Below are 6,144 nucleotides of genomic sequence, written 5' to 3'. Positions count from 1 at the left end.
AAACTTTTGTATGGTAGTGTATATGTACATGTCTGTCTGTCTTTCTGTACAGCAGAACTCTCTGTCTGACATATTAATACAAGAAAATCACATTCTGTAAGGTTGAGTACACTACGCCTTGTTGTACTTCTTTCGCCATCAAACAAATACACTCCCTGTTCGGTAATCGGAGAGTGAATCAGATGAGAAATCAAAAAAGTAGATCGGATAAAAATATGGGATGAAAATATGAACTAATTCCCAGTAAAAATATTTGGTTTAGCTTTTCTAATTATTATCTATTGGTGCAGGTGTTTGTTTACATTCAGCAAGTAGCTTACTAGTAGCTTATTTTAATTAAAACTCGAGCGGCATGGATCCATGCCGGAAACGCAGTGGTTAATGACTGATTAACAAAAACTCCATATATGGGTGTAATGGCTTTGTGTGGCAAGACAAGCAGACATAAAGCAAAACATACTGGTTGGGTTTCCGGGTATGGCACATAAAAAAGAAACATAACCATTTAAATCACAAAAATACTCATATTTTTAATGTTTCATAGTCATAAATTTAACTGAAACAACTGTAGAACCATGTGATAATGTGTCTATTGTATTTTTTCAACTGACACAGGAAGTGGTGTGTGTGTGTGTGTGTATATCTGCGTTCCATTCCGAAGCTTACTTCACAGGGTGCTTCCTATCCATGCTCCATTTGCAGGGAATGTTGGTAAAGAGCATGGGTGAACTGGGACCAAAAAAGTGGCCCTGGACTTTCTGGCCCACAGCAGCTCACATCATAATACATTGGCTAATGTAGAGATTAATTTTTAACACCAATTATAAAAATATAATTAACACAATATAAGAATCAATGCTATTTAAACATATTATTTGAAATATCACTGAATATATATTGGGTCATATTATTAAAACAAAGAAACAAAGGAAAGAACATCAAGACAAACAAAAGACAATATTTTAAAAAGAATGGCAGTAAAACTGAACAGGTAAGCTGAAATAAAATCAGTAGCAGCATTAGCTCACTCTAGTAAACTAGTTACTTATTTGAATTATTATTGTAGTCAATATTAATAAAAAAAATCTAAGAAATGTTATTTTGAATTAATTTTGACTACCATAATAATTACTAGCACGAGTTAATGCTGCTACTGATTTTATTCCCGATCGCCATTCTTTTCACTTGGCACTGGTGTTGGTCATCATCAGCAGGCACTGGTTCATCATCACTGACCTGCTGCACTTACAGTTCACACTGATGAGTGGTGTATCTTACACTGCATCAAGATGATCTTTTTGCAAAATGTTCATAATATCTCCCAAACAATAAGGCTAATTTGTCTTTTCCTTATAAAGTGTTTAGATGAAATTCCACCCATACAAGCAAGTGCGTATATTTGCTCTGGACATTGGTGGGGATATATGACTTCAATCCTTTTGTCCAGCTTTTTTTTTTTCTTTTTTGCTGCCGCCATCCTCACATGTATGTCACCCAACACACCTTCTTGCACGGGGGAAAAATCCACTGCATTTGGCGCTGCTTGTATCTGAACACAGCCATAGGCTCTCACATGATAGCAGGGAAAGGCACAGCCAATCAAAATGTTAATATGTGTTTTGGGGGCGGGAAGACTCAAGGAGAGAACATGATATATTCCTTTCTGCGTGTCTAAGTTAATGTTGACAGCACGATTTTTTTAAGTGGATTAAATTATTGGTGGGGACATTTTAATGGTCGGAGGATATTGGTGAGAACACATCCCCTCCGTCCACCCTAAATCTACGCCCCTGCAAACAAGTGTGACAAATATGCAAAGAAAAAAAATCAAAAAGGGGCAAATACTTTTTTATGGCACTGCACATGTAGTCAGATTTTTCCACTGGGATGAAACTGTGCCAGGTGGAGTTATAGCACTTTCAAAGTCATACGATCTTTAAACTGATCTGAATAACTTTGAAAGATGAATGCTTTTTAACACCCTTGTGACTCAATAAGAGACAATGCAAATAATATTTTCTAACAGCCTGTAAATGATTTTTTCATTTTAAAATAAAAAAAATAAAAATTCACAGTACTGCCAAAATGTCTTATTTTGCTGTCAAACTTTTTATAAGCCTCCTGGGTCTCTGTGAGACTGGTGCTACTGGACACTGAAAATATTGTCTTTATACAGAGTTTTATATGTTGTTTGTCTTATTGTTATTTCCTTTGTTTGACAAATATGACCCAATATATGTTCAGTAATACTTTTTTTTATTTACATGTTTGTATTGTGTTATATTTTTATACTAGTAAGTAGTTTTAAAAATTAATCTTCACTTTAATGATCCAATGTATTATGATGTGGGATGTGGTGGCTGCTGGATCCAGCCTCGCTGTCCCTGACCGTAATGTTAGATTCGTCAGAGTCTGTGGAACTGTAACTTTCCTTCACGCCGAAGGCATAATCTGTTCATTTGAAGCATTTCATAGCATTTAACTCTAAAGCTTTTTCTTCTTTTCAAAATTATTATAAATTCGCTCAGAGGAAGGTGGGGTCGTGATTCAGAATACGGATGGAATAGACCAAACTAATTAATATTGAGGAAGGGCAATACATCCGCATGCGCGGTAACATAAAACACACGCACTTTGTCGGCGGCGCCCGTGCGATCGACGCACTCATCCAAAACTCATACCATTATAAACCATGTTCTATTAAAACATATATAACTTGTAAATATATAATTTGATTAATTCAGATGTTTAGAGATTTATTTTTTAATAGCCTATATAAGCATTTCTTGATTAAATTTAAATTAGAATTATTGTATCCTTTTAATGACATTGTCCTCATTAATAATAATAATAACAATCATAAAAAATACAGTGGAACTTTGGATTGTGAGTAACTTGGTCTGCGAGCATTTTGCAAGATGAGCAATTTTTAATTATAAATTTTTACTTAATAAATGACCGAGTTTTTGAAATACAACACCCTAAAAAATGCTGAATTTAAAAACAACCCAATCTGGGTTGTTTTTAACCCAGCTGCTGGGTAACTATTGGACAAACTAAATGCTGGGTTAATTTAACCCAGCAAAATGGGTTATTTTTTTAACCCAGCAAAATGGGTTAAATATTCAACCCAAATGCTGGGTCATATTTAACTATAATGCTGGGTTAATTCTACCACATAAATTGGTTAAATGTTCTACCCAGATGTTGGTTCATTTTAACCGGAATGTTAAGTTAATTCTACCTCACAAATAGGTTATTATTATTTTCATGTTTACAGTGAATCAGTAAAAAAAAAAAAAAAAAAAACTACCCATGTCTATTAAACAGTAAATTACTTTGATATACTGGTTTATTACAAAAACAAAAAAATTAAAAGTTTTGCAAACCATACATATATGCAATAAACAACATCCTATTAAATGTTCGTAGAAAAAACATTTATTTTTCAAAAGCACAAGAACAGATAATCAACAGCGACATCATTACTATTACTCACAAGGGCAGAATGGAGTAATAACACAAATAGAGGAGGATCTCTCTGTGACATTAGATATCTTTTCTGCAGAACAAAACTATCCAGCCCTGGTTCCGTTTTAACATACAAACACTGTCTATGACTTTTCAAGTAGGCCTTGCTATTTCATAGCAACATTACAAAAAGTTCTATACAGGTGCACACTACTTTAAATAGTTAATCTCAAAAATATAAAATGCCTTGAAGCACACATCAACCGCCCCAAGTAGTGTGCATTGCTCCAGAGCCTGTCCCACCAGAATGACGAATGCCTGAGAGCAGCGCTGGTCATTATCTCCCAACGTCAGAATGTAGGGTATGGCCTTGACACTTCAGCCTGCTGGAGGTATTCCACCATGTTGGTGCCAACCTTAGAAAGAAATGAAAGAAAGTTAAAAATTGGTTGAATAACAAAGATTAAACTGAATAAGACTATCAATTTAATGTGTAATAGGATTTATACTAAATAAAAATGACAAAACTAGGGTATAGATAACATAAAACAACAACATGGAGACAGCTACTACCAAAAATAAAATAAGCAAAATAAGCATTGGCTTTAAAGCTCATATATATATATATATATATATATATATATATATATATATATTTTTTTTTTTTTTTTTTTTGTCAGACTAGTTGATCTTGTGGTCTGTGTTGATTTTAAGCTAATTACCGAGAAGATACATTGTCATAGCTGGTGTCATACTGGCACATTACAATCACCCAAATATTAATCCTTCCATCTAGTAGTTATCTGTACAGCTGACTGATAGTTAATTTAGTCACAAGCAATTTTGGTTAAAGAGGGCTACCTGGTTAGCTTACATGCAGCAGTCATATTTGCATACTACTTGCCAAAGGGGGAAAGGTGTAAAATATTGTTATAACTCGGGAGAAACGCGGGCGACTTTTGACCGTGGAGTAAATTACTAGCTAGTGAAAAACGGGAGGGTTAGCAGGTGTGTATATTTGTGAGAGGGTCAGTGTTTTGTAACACCCCAGCATTTTATTGTCTCAAACAGTGAGATTAATTAAGTTCTAATGTTAACTAAATGCTAGCGTCATGCTAATACTACAGTTACAGTTTTGTCACCCTGCAAACATTCTACAGAGAAAGATAAAAAGCTCAGACATCTTATCCGTTTCCTTCACACACAGGTGGGGTTCTTTGGCTAACTATAGCAGCTATTGTCAGCTAAATTATCTTACCTCAGACCAGCCTGAAAGTTTAAGTGTAACCTTAACACGGTAACAGTAATAAATGTTATATATAGTAATAATATTTCAGTCATATGTGACTTAGGTGAGTGAACATGTGTATACAGACCTTGTATTTAACGTCATTTTACCTTAAATGAACCGCCATCAGCAGTGTGGGAGGTCAAGAGAGAAACGAAGCTCTGACTGACAGCCGCTAAATCCACCGGTGAACTTTGGGGGAGGAGCCAAGCAAACTTCAACCCAGCAGCTGGGTTACACAAAAACTACCAAACTCTCCGTAAATAACCCAGAAAAATGACCCAACAGAGGCAACCCAGCGCTTGGGTAGAAAAAACAACCCAGCGTTTTTTAGAGTGAAGTAATACTCATACGCTTTTTCTGCCAAGCGTCATGTGATCACAACTGAGCCAGCTGTTCTTTCTCTTGTGCTGTGGGATTGTGGGTAATCATCTCCCATGCTCAGTCTCCGTGTATGTGCGTCACTTGTATAGTCAACATCTGCACACGCTTGTACTGTTAATTATAACATCGTGGCCACGTGTGTGCATGCATGGCATTTAAAGTGTAATTACTGTTCTTTAGTAACTGTACTGTAACAACGGGCCTCGTAAAGAAAAAAGTTAAACAGACTGTAGCAGTGCGGGGGATGATTATGTTTAACGACAATGCAACGCCACATTTCAGCAAATCCTCAAAAGGAGGCAAAAGCTAGTGTCATTAGAGAGGTTCACCATGTGTGTTAGGATAATTTCTTACATATTTCTACATAAATATATATTTTATAATTTATAATTTATAAACAATATTTTTTGTTAAAGTAAAGGTAAAGTTTAATAGGAAGTGTTTAACTAAGGTTTAACTTGTGCATATGTGTGTGCATGCACCATAAAGCATGTTGACTCCTGCAACAAAATACTTCATAAGATGAAGTTCAATAGTGTAATTTAGGTTCAATCTGTGTGCATGTTTGAGAACAATTCATAAAAGCCTGATCAATTAAAAATCTGCAGTATTGTTTATATAAAAGAAAAATGTTTAGGAATAAACAATTTATTTGTAAACATGATTTACAGTAGGGTGTGTTTTACAGCAATTGGTTTAAAAAGTCAAAATATTTAAAATCTTTAATTGTTAAAGTTTTCATAATTTAAATCTGTAATTACAGTTTGTGTGTTGACTGATTTTACATTAGTTTTTGTAGTTAAATAATTTAAGGGTCAAATTACTGGGCTGCAAACAATAAGATGGGTAAGAACTAACTAGATTTAAAAATGACTGGAATTGAGTTAAGAACCCATAAACTTGTTAAACTCTAGATGGATATTGCTAAACCATCAACTTCGTGGAGGAAATGTCAGGGAAAAAAAGAAAAAAAACAAACATGACAGATGACATACACTTGA

Source organism: Clarias gariepinus, chromosome 14, assembly GCF_024256425.1.
Source record: "Clarias gariepinus isolate MV-2021 ecotype Netherlands chromosome 14, CGAR_prim_01v2, whole genome shotgun sequence".
Taxonomy (NCBI): domain Eukaryota; kingdom Metazoa; phylum Chordata; class Actinopteri; order Siluriformes; family Clariidae; genus Clarias; species Clarias gariepinus.
This window is presented reverse-complemented; position numbering follows the sequence as displayed.